Source organism: Lissotriton vulgaris, chromosome 5 (genome assembly GCF_964263255.1).
Source record: "Lissotriton vulgaris chromosome 5, aLisVul1.2, whole genome shotgun sequence".
NCBI lineage: Eukaryota > Metazoa > Chordata > Amphibia > Caudata > Salamandridae > Lissotriton > Lissotriton vulgaris.
Genome location: NC_141693.1, coordinates 1,205,193,801 through 1,205,209,898, shown reverse-complemented (window position 1 = coordinate 1,205,209,898; position 16,098 = coordinate 1,205,193,801). Strand labels below are relative to the sequence as shown.

The following is a 16,098-nucleotide window of genomic DNA, read 5'->3' as shown; positions in this document are numbered from 1 at the left end:
AATTATCGATTGTCCCCCTTTGCTCAAAATTCAAGAAATGTTGGAGAAGTTAACGTTTTGAGTATAATTAATATCGAAGCTGCATATCATCAAATTAATCTTAGAAAGAATTCAAAGCTTTACATTCCATCTATGAAGCCTTATAGAGCTTTTCAATATTTAAGGCTACAATTAGGACTTCTGTCAGGAGCAACTGAATATGAAAAATTAAGGGATTTATTTTTTCAAGCAATGCACAGGGCGCAAGCCTTCCAGGATGAAATTTTAATTTTCGCAGAAACACAAATAGCATGAGCAGTGGTGGCTCCTCCATAGGGGCGTTTGGGCGTCACCCTACTGCTTTCTCGCAGTGCGAGAAGCAGAAACATAAAATGGTAAAAACTACCATTTTATGTTTCTGCTTCTCGCACTGAGAGAAAGCATAAGTGCCTGGTTGGGGGCGGGATGGTGGATGTTCGTGCTCCAGGGCAGGGGGTGGGGGGAGTGGCTTACCCACTGCTGAGGGAACCGACTGTTTGGTCGGCCCCTGGGCCGACCAAACAGTCGGTGCCCACAACAGTGGGTAAGCCACTTCCCCCCTGCCCTCAAGAACTACCGCCCACTCTCCTTGTTTTTCTATGTAGGAGAAAATGGCGCGGCTGGGGCGCTCTCCCCTGCGCCTCACCAGTCGCGTTTTGAATGGCTTAAGGGAGCAGGAGGAGGGAGGCTGCCTAATAACCAGGAGCAGCAGGAGGCCAGAAACTGAGGTGGTGGCGAGTGATGGTTGACTGGAGGAAGGTAACTTTTTATTTATTTATGGCCACTTAACCTCCACCCACCCCCACAAACCCACCCGTCCGTTGAGCCGGCCGCGACTCGCTGCTAGGCCCTTCTGGCTCACACGCGCACCTCCGACAAGCATTGAAGCAGCGTGTATGGTTCTCGGTGCGTGCTAGCAGGGCTTAGCTTCAGAAACATTTATATCTACAAGAAAAGGTATGTTTTTAGGTCTCGCCTCCCAATGCGCATGCGCATTGAGCAGAGCGAGACTATAGGGGCGTAAACAATGTTTAACTAGCTGGCGATTTACTGGCGATTTGATGCAGTGCATGTGCGCTTTTAGCTCAATGCGCAAGCGCAATGAGTTAAAATGCGCGTGCACAGCATCAAATCGCCAGTCTTCGCCATCTGTTCCCCAGCACCTCCCCTCTCTCTCCCCGCACACAGCCAGGCTCGCATTTCTCCTCCCCCTCCCCAGCCGCCAGCACCTCCCCTCTCTCTCCCTGCACACAGCCAGGCTCGCATTTCTCCTCCCCCTCCCCAGCCGCCAGCACCTCCCCTCTCTCTCCCTGCAGTTTCACGGCCGTGTCTCGTCTTAATGTAGTCAAAGAGGAATCCCTGGGTGTACGCTAAACTGAGTCTATTGTGTGCACTAAATGGGTTCTAGCCAATCATACAGACATTCCTTATAAGGGTACTGAAGAGAAATATTTAAACAAAGTAAAAAATTAATAAGGAGTTCCACACTAAAAGTAAACGTTTACAATCTTTTTAATGTTTTGTAAAAGTAAAATTTCTTGTCGCAAGAAAATAAGTTAAAAACAATGAAATATCAAAAGACAGTTAAAAACAATTCATAATACATAAAAAACATAATATCACATTCATCAGAATAATAAAACAAAGGAGAAAAAGTTAATCAGTACAATTCTACAGAAAAACAACACATGGATCCTTTTCACAAACCCCCTCAACTTGTGGCCCTGATATTTTTTGCCACTACTCCTATAGATCCACAGGTCTTTTCTTTAATGTTGCTGGTACAGTAGACAGTATCTATAGCTTATGGACATCCGCTACCTCCTTGACCTTTATGGGATTCTAGCCAGAAAAAGCGTCGACGCGTTTCGGTGTTATTGTACTTGATGTTGTAACACCTTCATCAGAACATGCCGTCTCTTTGGGGTCACCGGCTTCTACACTTATAATGAAGTAATTTCCTTTAAGTATTTGAAGATTCCCCTGGGGCAACAGTCCTCAAGGAGCCTTCTATGAACAATGTCAGTCAGTTGTTTTTGCTTGTGCCTTAGGAGTGGTGAACCTGCTCAAGATAGGAGGGTCCTTCCTTTGTATGGGCAGACTATGATTCTCCCTCTCTCCTCTGTGATTTTAAGTTCAAACAACGGTAAAAGCCTTTCTGTAGTTAAAACGCTCTCCTGAACGGGCATATGTCGATTTCACTTGTTCGACTTTGGAACAGGATATGTTCTGTCGGTATGTTGTCCTAAGCTTTTGCCTCGTTCGTCTCCTCTTAAACCCGCATTTGAGATCTTCGCATTGAATACTAAAAGATGTTGGAAGCCTCATGTTCTTAAAAGAATTTGTAATAACTAACACATATTAATTAGCCTTGTACCGAAATCAATAAATACACTACACTAAATGTGTGGTAGTGAACGGCAGCGTTCCAATGCTGGTGAGCCCAACAAAATCAAAATAAAATGGCAGCCCTCTATCTGTTTCGTGTGCCTTGATGGGGTGGGGGGCTTTGAATGCGGCTTCCCTCTGCAGGCTCAGTTTGAAGCCCTGCTCTTAACACTCGGTAAAAACTGAGTAGCAGCAGAAAGGAACGGGCTGCAACTTGCAAAACTCCACGACTCCAAGCGCCACCGCCTCAGCCTGCCAACTCATTTTTTTCCCAGTGAAACAGACTATTAAAAAAAAATAAAATTACGTCGGCCGTTGCAGCTCTGTCAAACGCAGCTTGTGCGTTGGAGCATACAGGCCTCTTTCTCTAGGGCTGAGAAAAACGTCAGCGGCGAGAGCGGTCGCAGCAAACAAAACAGGTCTAGTACAGCCCACCCGCCCCTGCAGCACCCGGGACACAGTCCAGCTACACAGACTGACCTCCCACCTGCAGAGTCTGGCAGCCGCGAGACACGCGAGGCGAAGTCCAATGCCACCCAAAACTTGACTCCTGCACGGGGTGGGGCAATTGAGGGCCAGGTTAGCTCAGATTCATTTTTGCATCCCCCCCATCCACCGTGACAGCTGGCAAAAACAGTTTAGTGGAGAGTCTGACTGCAAAGTGAGAGGATATAGTAAAGTGACCTATGTGACAATCTTTCTGAGGTAGGGACAGGGCCACTGGAATCATTCTGAAATGATGCGGGAGGCCCAAATTATTCGGCAAGGTTGACGCAAAATTATGCAACAAGAAAACATAAATTATGTGCTTTAATGCGGCACATTTTTGATAGTGTTACTTGAAATATTTCGTAATTTTTACACAGGGTTAAAAGATTCACTTCATTAGTACCAAAGCTACATCCAAATACAGCTATAAGTAACTGAAAGGTAACTAGTTAACCTTCCACTGTGTGGCAGCACGTGATGCAGTGTTTTTAGTAACTTTCGTCTGAGTTACAATTTTCTTTACTTTCAAAAAAATCTGCAGATGATGAATTATGTGGCAAGTGCAGCAAATTCATAATTCTGCCAGAAACATGGCAGCAGAATCGCATTATTCCAGTGCCCCTGCATATAGCAAGTTTGAAAAGAATGACCCGTAGGATGGCAATTTGTTTCTAAAAATATGTGAATACCTGTAAATAAACTGTACAAATATTTCAACATAAATCAGCAGTTATGAGGGCTTAAATGAAGCATGTTTTGTAATTCTGAAGTGTAATGGAAACAAATTTTGATAGGATCAAAAGAAACTTGGTGATGCACAAATGATAAACATTGTATTGTGTTACAGCATTGGTATAGTGTTTACTACCCCATGTGTGGAACTGTAATGCTTACATACATGGACAGCAAGTACACCATATATGGTTATGTGTGTGGAAGAGTGTTATGTGTGGCCGCTGCATTTTGGACTAGTTGGAGTTTATTAAGAAGTCCTCTTGGTAGTCCAACTCACACCCTCACCCTCACACCCTCACTCATCCTCACCGCCTCATCCTCACACACCCTCACTCACCCTCACAACCCTCTCACCCTCACTCAGCCTCACACCCTCACCCACCCTCACCCTCACTCATCCTCACCCCCTCATCCTCACACACCCTCACTCACCCTCACCCCCTCTCACCCTCACTCAGCCTCACACCCTCACCCCCCCACCCTCGCACCCTCTCACCATCACCCCCCTCACCCTCACACACCCTTACCCTCATCCCCTCACCCTCACACACCCTTACCCTCATCCCCTCACCCTCACTCACCCTCATTCACCCTCACACCCTCACACCCCCTAATCCTCACCCCCTCACACACCCTCACTCACCCTCACACACCCTCACCCTCACACACCGTCACACACCCTCACCCTCACACCCCCTCACCCCCCTCACCCTCACACCCCTCAGTGCTACAACACATATTGTGTTACATTTGCGAAAGATAAAACTATTGGCATTGTAAATAACAAAGCTATTAATTTAGCTATTTTCAAAACAAGCACATAAATAAAAAATGTGTCCTTTACAAAACCAATAGCTCAAACTTTCCTAATGCGAGACCTATTGCATTGCTGTGCTTCTCTCCCCTGCTGCACTCTCCTGCTCTCTAGAGATGTGGCCTAACGACCAGAGCTGCCATCTAAGTCACGTAAATACAAAACATGTTGCATTCCAAATGCTATAGGTGTCACATTCGCGAAAGTTATAACTATTGGCGTTGTAAATGACAAAGCTATCAATTTAGCTATTTTAAAAACCAACAAATAAATAAAATATTTGTCATTTACAAGACCAATAGCACCAACTTTTCTAATGCGAGACCTATTGCATTTCCAATGCTTGTTTTAAGCTATGGCCCTTCTGGCTGGCACGCTCCGAGAAGCATACACGCTGCTGCAATGCTTCTCAGAGGTGCTTCTCGGAGGTGCGTCCCAGCAGGCCCTAGCTTCAGAAACATAACATTTCTTGTAGTTAGAAATATTTCTGATGCTAGGCCCTGCTGGATGTGGGGTGTCGTAATCCTAAACAGAGAGAGCTGCCGTCAGAGGCCCTGGCCTGGGGCCGGCCGGCTGGCGAGGGTGGAGGAGGGGCAGTTCATTGGCAAGAAAGTTGGAAAACGACACAACAAACTCTAAGATTCGCACATTTGTTTTTTTAAATGTCACTCATAAGAACACAAACTATGAAAATGTCCCAGTAAGCGAACTGAAAACTTGGCAGCTATGTAATCACTGTGTTTGCACCTTCCTTCCCAACACCTTCCATCAATGTGCATGGGCATCCGCAGAAATGTTTCCAGGGGGGGGAAAAATTTTAACTTCATCACCATCCTCCGACATGATTGAGCACAAGTATTAAATACATTTAATAAAAATATAATAAGACAAAGAGCTTAAATAAACAAAGAAACCCATAGGGGGAACAGAAAAATCTTGTGAGGCGCCACAGCAGATGACGTGGCAACTACCATAACACAGAGGGAAAAGCTAAAAATGGTCAGAAAAAACAAAAAAATTCTATATCAGGTTGACGTGGTTCTAGAGCATGGGTACTCACAAACTTTCTCTCGGGGGGGGGGCAAATTTACAGTGTGGTTTGTGGCCGAGGGCTGCACCGGTGGGGGCGGGGTCAGTGGGGGAGGGGGTTGGGGCTAGAGCAACAAAAAAACTATGACCATGAGGTTGAACACATGCCCCTGCAGCGGACGCCTTCATCCACTGAGCCACCAGACCAAGCATACACACATCTCTCTCTATCTCTCTCTTTCTCTCCTACCTCTCTCTCTTCTACCTCTCCCTATCTCTCTCTCTCCCTCTCTGTCTCCCTCCCTCTATCTATCTCTCTTCTCTCCCTCTATCTATCTGTCTCTCTCGGGAAACATCCTTTACCACGCAACCGTTACAACGCGGTATGTAACAACGTGGTTTTAACAACGCAAGTCATTATGTCGACTTGCACTGGAGGGCGCTCTAGACTAAGGAATAGTGTGAATTACTATTCCAACACCTTCCCTACTGTACGTAGGCTGGAGTTGGAATAGTAATTTGCACTATTCCTAAATCCAGCACCCCCCAGTGCAAGTCGACATAATGACTTGCGTTGTTAAAACCACGTTGTAACATACCGCGTTGTAACGGTATGCGTCGTATCGACATACATCCGTCTCTCTCGCTCTATTCATCTCTCTTCTCTCCCTCTCTCCATCTCCCTCCCCCTCTCTCTCTCTGTCTCCCTCCCTCTATCTATCTCTCTTCTCTCCCTCTCTCTGTCTCCCTCCCCCTCCCTCTCTCTCCCTGTCTCCCTCCCTCTCTGTCTCCCTCCCTCCCTTTCTCTGTCTCCCTCTTTGTCTGTCTCCGTCTCCCTCCATCTGTCTCCCTCTCTCTGTCTACCTCTCTCTGTCTCCCTCTCTCTCTGTCTCCCTCTCTCTCTCTCTGTCTCTCTCTCTCTCTCTCTCTCTGTCTCTCTGTCTCCCTCCCTCTCCCTCCCTCTATCACCCTCTGCCTCCCTCCCTCTCTAATTATTCCTCAGTCTCCGTCTCCCTCTCTGTCTTAGTCCCTGCTGCTGTCTGTCCCTGTCCCTGTCTCTGTCTGTCCCTGTTTCCCTCCCTCTGTCTCCCTCTCAGTTTCTCTCTGCCTGTCTGCCCCTGTCTCTGCCTCCATCTCTCTCTGTCTGTCTCTATCTGTCTCCCTCCCTCCCTCTCGCTCTCCCTCTCACTCACTCTGTCTCCCCCTCTCTCTGTCTCCCTCCCTCTGCCTCCCTCCATCTTTCTCTCTCCCTCTGTCTCCCTCCCTGTCTCCCTCTCTCTCCGTCTCCCTCTCTTTCCCTCTCTCCCTCCCTCCCACTATCTGTCTCTCTCCCTCTGTCTCCCTCTATCTGTCTCCGTCTGTCTCCCTCCCTTTGTCGCCCCCCTCCCTCTGTCTGTCGCCCTCTGTCTCCCTCTGTCAGAAGCCATTTATTTATTTCAGGATCTATTCATAAAATATAATCCTAGTACATTAATAAATCACTGGATGCATTTTTCATAATCCTTCACCTATCAAAGTGTTTTCTGTTAAAGAAGAGCAGATCTGATCAACGAATTGGTCTTTTTAATTAGAGAAAACGGCCCGAAAGAACAAAAGGAAGGTGACTTGGAAGGCTCTGGCCTGCTTCTGTGGAAGGATGCTGTGCGGTCCCTGCATTGCCCACACATCTGAACCCATGTGGATGCTGCCATTGCAGTGAAGCATGCCAGTGAATCCCCCCTCACCCCACCGCTTGCTGCAGGCACGTAACATGGCCACTTCAAGACTCATCTGCAGCGTTCTCTTGTTCCATCAGGTCTGCGTTTCTGCACACTGCAACCTGCCACAGCACCATGGACGTCATATTGGGGTCACCAGGGGCCGCGGCTGTGACCTCTGGCTCGTGCCTTTCAACCCATAACACTGCCTTTGTGACACCTGGCCCGACAGATCACAAAGAGTGAGGGAGGGAAACAGACAGACAGGGAGTCTTTAAAAGGCCATTTACTTGTTAATGGGCTAAGTTGTGAATCGCAGCACTGCTGCATTGGTGTCAGCTGACACTATTTAATTAAAAAAACACACAGGTAGGATGTCTGTACTGCAAGGCACCTCAAAGGCAGAGGGCCCATTGTCATTCTTTATGTGATGATCAGGAGCTGACAGAATGACAATGGGCCACGCCACAGTCTGCATGAGATTCGGAAGGGGTTTAGAGTTCAGAGAGAAGTGCGAGAGGCCCCAAGTGAGAGAATGTTTCAACTCCTGGGGCTTCTCGCACGAGAACAGCACAGCCTGCTGTAATTACCATATTATAACTGGGCCAACACAGGACAGACCGGCGATCCAGGGGGGGGGGGGGGGGGGGGGGGGGGGGACAAGCGACCCCCCTTGCCCCCCCCTGCGGACGCCCATGTCAATGTGCAAGTTAGTGAAACCTCTAAGTTCACTGAACGGTGGTTGAGGGTTTGCGTTGGCTGCAGAAAATGAATGTCGATGGCTGGCACCTGTTACTGATGTCTCATCGGTCCTTTATCTTTCTGGTTTAATTTTGGTTTGTTTATGTTCCCTTCCCTTTACGCTGCCTTAATTTTTTGTTGCTAAGGGTAGATCAGATCCGTAAGAGCTAGCTAAAGCTCAGATCAAGTCAACCAAAGGTGTCAAAGCCAGTTAAGGTCGATAGCACTTTTACTGGGGCCCACCGACTTTTTCTTGAGCTTTCACAAAAACTATTGTGACACTATCCACTAGATGGCAGTAGAACGCAAAGAATCTAAACGTATGACAGGAACGTGAGCCAAACGGATTCCAGTGAAAATGTAAACGAGGTTGTTAATGTGAAGCCAAAAACATCTGTAACTTACACTAGTAACCAGAGGGTGCAACCAGCCTGGCTCTATTGCTTTGCCTAAGCGAGTTCACCACTGCTTCTCTGGCGTATAGCGCACCTTCCACTTTTTATTCTGTGACACACATGGATAAGGTCCAAACGGTTGCAGGCCTCAGGTTTATGGAAGCGCAGAATGACTCGTGCTTGGTGTTGGTAGCATAAACCAGTTCATACACCTTCGAACCGCCCATAACCACCAGCATATATGCCTCTCTTGCCGAGGGCTTGGCGATGCCGGCCTTTCGAAGAAGAACATGTATATTCCGCCCTTCCTTAAGAAGGCCGTGGCTAACATGTCACCGCTCTCAGTTAAGCATGGGCAGTGAACTCCGCTCCGTTCATGGCGGTTGCAGACTTTTTCGCGCTCCGCAAGAGTAATTACCGCACTCGCAAAAGGGTAAATTGGGAAGCGTGTTTCAATATGAATTGTGGAATTAAATGTAATAATCATCTCTTTTGGTATCTATAGCCACGGCACAAGACTCTTTGGTTTTTACTGTGCCTCTCATTGACTTTTTAAGGAGTTTTGTTAAGTGCTTGATGTAGCGCAGCCATTGGGTGACTGCAGAATGCTAGCATTGATCAAGAATATACACAGAGAGAGAGGAAGTGAGAGGCAAAGTCGTCTATCGAGTGGTAGGTAGCAGATAATGTTCTTCACTTACTAACTCTGTGCATTTTTCAATGTGGGCAGGTCTAAATGGCCCAGATTTGAATATTTTCCTGAACTTTATTTATGAACTGTGTTTAGATCCCACTTTGTGGTTGAGGGAATTCCACATTTGTGGTGCGTGAGCACCCAATGATCTGCCTCCATGTTTCACCCCTTTGGAGGTGTATTGATTGATTGGAATATCAGTCGTAGAACAGATTATCTTTAAAGGTGCACAATGATATGCTCACTTCTGCAGGCATCCCCATCCTTAGTCACAATACACATGTAAATGGTGCAAAATTCCTTGAATTTAATGCTGGCTTCAAGCAGAATCCAGTGTAGAGCTTACGTGTGTGTCGATAAAGTTATGCTTGAGGAAGATTAGGCACAGTCTAGTTCTGTGGACTTTGTGGAACTCCTGCTAACTAATGAGGCACAATAGGGTGAAAGGGGTTGCTGTGTTGCTGTTCATAGAGCATTGCAATTATAGCTCAGTATGGACTGTTCACATTGGAACAGAACTGATTTACACATGATTGCTTCCCAATTGTATTGAGCGAAATTGATAGACTGGAATGCGGCCTGAGAGGCTGCTAGCGGCGGAGACTTTTGAAAGTCATCCATCTATCACTTATTGTTGTTTTATCTGATCCCCTAAGTGTGAATCGTAAATCAAGACGCAAGTCCCATGTCCTCAGTGCCAGAATCTCCAAATTGCACCTCACTGATAAGACAACACGCTGAATCCATTCTGTGGTTGCCTGTGATGCTGCGCTGGAAGTCGTGGCCGGACTGTCTTGGTTGGACTGTGTCTGCTGAACCAGGACTAAGACTGATTTGGATGTGGTTGCCCCTATCTGGAGTGACCCAGCAGGGAAAAAGTGATGGAATGAAATATGGTCTTAAGCAGTTGCTGGGGGCCAAGACCTTTGTGAGCATTCCACCCATCACGTCATTGTTTAAACTGTAGCTTGGTGACAAGGTTTTTTGATAGACCAGTATGTATGTTGGTAGAATATTCCAAATGAACCATGCCCAAAGCTCATAGGCTCGACCCAGTGGTTGGTTTGGAGCAGTGGTAGCATTTTGCAGAGTGAGAGCTGGTGATAGGTACCCTTAACTACTGCAGTAACCTGAGGGCCAAAGGAAAGGTCTTAGCCAAAAATATGCCAACATTTCTTACATTCAGAGAGGATGATGGCTATGATCTCAGTGTCGGCACCGTTCCAAATAAGAACATGATTCCAGAATGAGGGGAGGTCAGTTGGGTTGTCAAGTGCACTGTTGTGACTGCAGTTGGTGAGGGATAATTCTATCCGTGAGAGAATGGTTCTAGTTATTCCTGCCCATCATTTCAGCCTTCTCAGTAGAATGGTGTGTTTGACAGTGTCTTAAGTCATATGTGCTTACTCAAGGATTAAAAAGGCAGTTTTTCCCCCAGGTTTATTTTTTTTATTTTACAGAGTTTTATATAGCGCGAACTAGACCCAAATCGGGTATCAGAGCGCTTTACAGAGCACCAGTGGCAGTACATGCGGACACATTCATTTTATTGTTAGGCACGGGGAGATTAAGTGATTTGCCTGGAATCACAGGATGTTTAACGTCATTGCCAAGACTCAAACCCAGTTCTCCAGATTCGAGGTCGACCGCCCTAGCCGTTGGCCCTTAAGTTTGATACAGCTGATTCTTGTTGGTCTGAATCCTGACAGATCACTGTGGAAAAAGGTAGTTCAGTTCCATCTATTCTTGTAGCGGTCTCATCATCTTCTTTTTCATTATCCCTTTGAGAAATGAAAATTAGAGAAGGGTTCACAGTTGTCTGCGGCCTTCGGGTCAACAGATTTTTTTTTGAGAGTGGGTGATGACTGCAGGTTTTACGGGACCTAGAACAACGCAAGATCAGAAGGTGGTCATGTAGCGCCACAAGGGTGATGTCACAGAATATCTACATATAGGCCTGTTTTAATTCACCGGTGCTGTAGAGTGCAGAGAACCACCGGCCTCCCCAAAGCTTGGGGCCTAGGCAACAATGAACAAGATTGCAATCCCCAGCACACGTTTTCTATTTGAAAGACATAACAGCAGTAACATGCGAAAGTACACGTAATTCCAAAAAACACTGTAATGTCTTCCTTTTTTCCTTTTTATTTGTACAAGTTCTTAGCCAGCCAACACGTGTTTCGTCGCCACATGTACTCGAGGCACCAAAACGTGAACGTGGATATGGACGTTGCGACAGTTTGCACGACAATGGACCAGGAAGGTCGGTTGTGATTTTTGATGAACACTGGAAGCAAATAGCTTTCCATACTGATATCTTCGCCTAAGAAACTTGTGGGCTGGAATTATCACCACAATTGAAAAAGATTGGGACAAGGGATAATTGAGCCTTGAAAAAGTCACAGGACTACTTTCCCAATGTGGCAACGAGACACGTGTTTGATTATGTATATAATCCCCTGTAAATATTGCCTAGTGCCAGTTGGCACAGTGTACATTTTGTGATTATGATTCTAATGTGTTTTGGATAATACAAAGGCTATTTTTATATAACCTTGTGTGGAGTTTCTTTAGTAGTGTGCCTAGGGTATTGCTGCTCTGTGTGTGTTGCACAGATGCTTTACATATTGCCTCTGGGATAAGCCTGACTGCTGGTGCCAAGCTACCAAGGGGGTGAGCAGGGGTTATATTTAGAGTGTAACTCCCTTGCCCTGACTAGAGTGGTAGTTTCTGCCTGGCTTAGGCGCAAGCCCTGGCCAACCAGAAATCCAATTTCTAACAGAGTGTATCGCCAGTTGAGTGCATTGGACCACTCACCTACTGACTAAAGCCAAGGACCTAGATATGCTCACAGAGAGCAGTAGCAGGTTTGGAGGCCGGCGTGTCACCCCAAAGACCTGAAGTCCCCCATGATCTGACCTTTGTTGATTTTATCATTCAGAGTGGGACTGTCTCCAGTCCCCAGAAATGCACAGCATAACGCCACTTTTGGCTGTACCTTTTCAAACCATTTTAATTCCACTTTTATACAAAGTAATCAATAACTCTTTGTCATTAGTATTCCAAATCTTTTGAAGACGGGAACACGCACCCCGTGTACACATGAATTTTCAAGTTTCTACTGTTCAACTGGTGTCACTAAGGACTTTTAACCAAGAACATGATCGAGACGTAAATTCAGTCCAAGAGGATGCATTGAGAGAGGTGGAGAGACAGAGGCCGGAACAGGGGGCACTGCAGACACGGCTCCTGGAGGCAAGGGAATTTGTGGCATTGGTGACCGAGAGGCTGAGATGCTATGATTACAGGCAATACACAGAGAGGGTCCATGCAGAGGGCGACAAGGTGGGCACACTGCTGGCGAGGCTGGCAAACCTGGAACCGCGGGGGGTGCAATACTGAGTGTGAAGTTGGAAACAGGGGATATCGTTTACTCACAGAAGGCGATCCTCTCACGTTTCACTGGGTATTATGAGACCCTATACCAGAGTAGCTCGGAGTCGGAGGATGGTGCCCTATCCGATTATCTGGCAGAGATCACTCTCCCACAGCTTGACGGGGAAGAGGCCAAGTCCCTGGGCGCTGTGATCACACTAGCAGAGGTTAGGGGGGCCATCAAGCATATGGCACGGAGGAAAACACCAGGGGTGGATGGCCTTCCAGTCGAATTTTATGCTGCGTTCGTAGACATATTGGCGCCCCAGTTGTTGGAAGTCTATAATGAAGAGTTGAAACAGGGCCGGCTGCCCGGCTCGATGAGGGAGGCACTGGTGGTGCCCCTGCTGAAGCTGGGAAAAGATGGTACGGATGTGACCTCTTATAGGCCGCTGTCCATGTTAACAGTGGATTATAAAATCTTGAGCCGCATCCTGACCACTAGATTGCTGCCGCACATGACGTCATTAGTACACGAAGATCAGGCTGGCTTTATCCCCACTCGGAATACCTCTGCTAATATTCGCCGTCTTGTGCGAGTGTTAGGTAGTGAGCTGGACCCGGACGATTGGCCTGCAGTACTGTCCGTCGACATAGAAAAAGCATTTGATAGTTTGGAATGGGGCTATTTGGATGAGGTGCTGAGAAGGTTTGGCCTCGGGTCTGGGTTCAGGCGCTGGACAAGAGTATTGTATTCCTCGGCTACTGCCAGGGTACGACTGGGCTCGGTGATCTCCTCCGCATACCCGGTCCAGAGGGGCACGCGACAGGGGTGCTCATTATCACCCCTGTTGTTCGCCCTAGCTATTGAACCTCTGGCAATACGAGCTCGGTCGGGGTTGGTGCACGGGGAGGTCGTTTGCCGCGGTGAGCGACACCATATATCACTCTATGCAGACGATCTGCTGCTGTTTTTGGAGGACACGGATAGGGCGTTGAAGGTAGCAGTGATGCGCTCACGGGGTTTGGAGCCCTATCGGGTCTCAAAGTGAATTGGCGTAAGACCTGCCTTTTCCCGCTGAGAGAGGGGACGCCACAGCCGTCGTTACCGGCAGATGTGATATGGGAGGACTCCTGTTTCACCTATTTGGGGGTCAGGATCTATCATACATCCGAGGGGTTGCTGGAAGGGAACCTGGGCCGGTGCCTGAGAGCCCTGCGGGGCTCAACGGCGTTTTGGGCCACACTCCCACTATCGGTGGTAGGAAGAGTGGCACTACTCAAAATGGTGGCACTGCCACGCTTCCTGTATTACTTTAGGACCTTGCCTCTATGGGTCCCACCGAGGTTCTTTAGAGACCTGCGGACCCTCACCATTGGGTTCATATGGGGAACCGGGAGGAGGCGAGTGGCACTAGACACGATACGTAGGCCGAAACTCGAGGGAGGGATGGCAGTCCCGGATTTCGAATTATATTATTTGGCGGCGCAGCTGCAGATCCTCACGCAACACGTGGCGAAGGAATTTCGGGGACCTGACCAGCACAGAGGGAAGAGGGTCACGAGACATGTCCTATCTTATATTGTAATGAACCAGCAGCTTGATGTGCGGGATCTGACACTTGAGGAAAAAACGTTGCGACTATGCTGTAATAGAAGTTGGAAACGGGCGGGAGTGTCAGTCAGTCAAATTAAATGTATTCGATTCGATTAAAATCATACAAAGGACATAAAAACAATGTTATATACAAATAAAATAGGATTAAACAATTTCTTTACAATCGAGTTCATTTGACATGGTATTACAATAAAAACAATTTTAAAATCACTAAAAACGGGTTATACACACTGATTTGACAAGTTCATACATCTTCTTGATCTGGCCGCTGCCACTAGAAAGTTTGCCATGGCGAATGTGATACGTATATTTCCCAGAGATTGTAAATAAAGCATGGCTGGTCTCACCTGGGAGAAGCCAGCTTCCCTTAAAACAGGTAACAGGTATTTTTTTCTTTGTGCGGAGAAGAAATCACAAAACATAATAACGTGCACCGTGTCTTGAACTGAAAAATTGTCACAAGTGCAAGGTGGTGCTAACTCTAGTTTAATCCAAGAGTTAAAATTGCCCAAATAAAAGTGAATAAGGTTGAACCTGAATTTTGTTAACAGAAACCCATGAAAAGGGTTTGTGACAAAACATAAATAGGGCTCAATTGCAAGTGAATGAAGTGACAAATAATGCAGTTGTACTGTGGGCTTTAGCAATTCTGATTCTTCTCGCAACAAACTTTCACTTGACATGAATTGTTTTTTAATTACATCCACATCCTGTTTTGTAATACCAGAGGGAACAGTAAATAAGTCTGGGCGTGCCAGGTCATTAAAAGATTTTTTTAGGTAGGCCAGCCATGGAATCATGCTACTATTCTCCAAACTCATCACATCCCTCATAATCATGTGGTTTAGCATTAATTCTGTGTTTAGCCAGGTCTTGAGCCAATATGTTAAAGGTGCCAATCTCAGTTTATCCTGTACATAATCCAAACCCAGTTCCATGTGAATAGAAAAAGTCGGGGAAGATTGGGGAAGGCACAAAAGGGAACATAAAAATCTATTCTCCGCTAGCTGAATTTTGTCCAAGCGTACATAGCCCCATAAAGGCGCGCCGTATAAAGCCACAGGGAGGGATTTGCTGTAATACACCTTTATGATGGCTTTCATTGGTCTATGACCCAACCTTTTAGCGAAACCCAGAATGGCCATTGATGTCCTTGTTACCGCTAGGCTTTTGGCTCGTATCTGGGGTCCCCAGGTACCCTTGCTATCAAAGAGCACACCCAGGTAGGGGAAAACAGGAACACTAGAGACTACCTCTCCTTTACAAAAGAATGTTTTTGCCTTAGCCTTTTTCTTTTGTGGTCTAACGACCATGGTGTGGGATTTAGCAGCATTGACCCTCAAATCAAGCTGGTCCATAAAGGAGCCAAATGCGTCCAGCAGCTTTTGAAGACACACCCCTGTGCGTGCTATGAGAACGGCGTCGTCCGCGTATAGGAGAGCAGGGATCTTAACTTCTCCTACACGCGGAACGTCTCTTGCTGCCCCTTCTAAGTGCTTACCTCGGCCGTTTATATAAATTGTAAATAGCAGGGGTGCTAATATGCAGCCTTGCCTAACACCCCGTTTCGAATTGAAACGGGTCGTGCATCTGCCTTCTTTTGTTACCCTTATTGCGGCAAATAGATCCCGGTGGAGGGACGCTATGAACCCCACCAGGTGTTCATCAATCCCCATCTTCAACAAAATTTCCCATAACTTTGATCTGTTGACCAGGTCGAAGGCCGAGGAGAGGTCCATAAATGCTAAGTACAAGGACCCCTCCTTGGCCACCGTATACTTAGCGGTCAGCAGATGTAAGTTTGAACACTTTCAATCGTGCCTCTTTTTTCCCTGAAGCCGTACTGAATGTCGGCCAAACCGCCACATCCTTCCAAACTATCCCTTAACCTTGCCAAAAGGACTCTGCCCAAGATCTTTATAGCAGAGTCCAGAAGGGATATGGGCCGGTAACACCCTGGGTCGTCCCTTTGGCCCTTTTTAAATATGGGGACTATTGTGGAGGTCGCCCATGTAGTTGGAAGAGGCGTACTGTTTGCGGCTGTGAACACATTTGCCAGGATGCCAGCCCATAGTTTTGGTGAATGTATATAAAAGTCGGCCGGC

General features: G+C 46.9%; 1 protein-coding gene across 2 annotated transcripts in view; it reads right to left on the bottom strand.

Moving 5' to 3' along the window:
• The window catches only part of LHPP (phospholysine phosphohistidine inorganic pyrophosphate phosphatase), a 361,561-nt gene that overhangs the window by 128,561 nt on the left and 216,902 nt on the right, over positions 1-16,098 (bottom strand). The gene's annotated exons all lie outside the window — the stretch shown is intronic.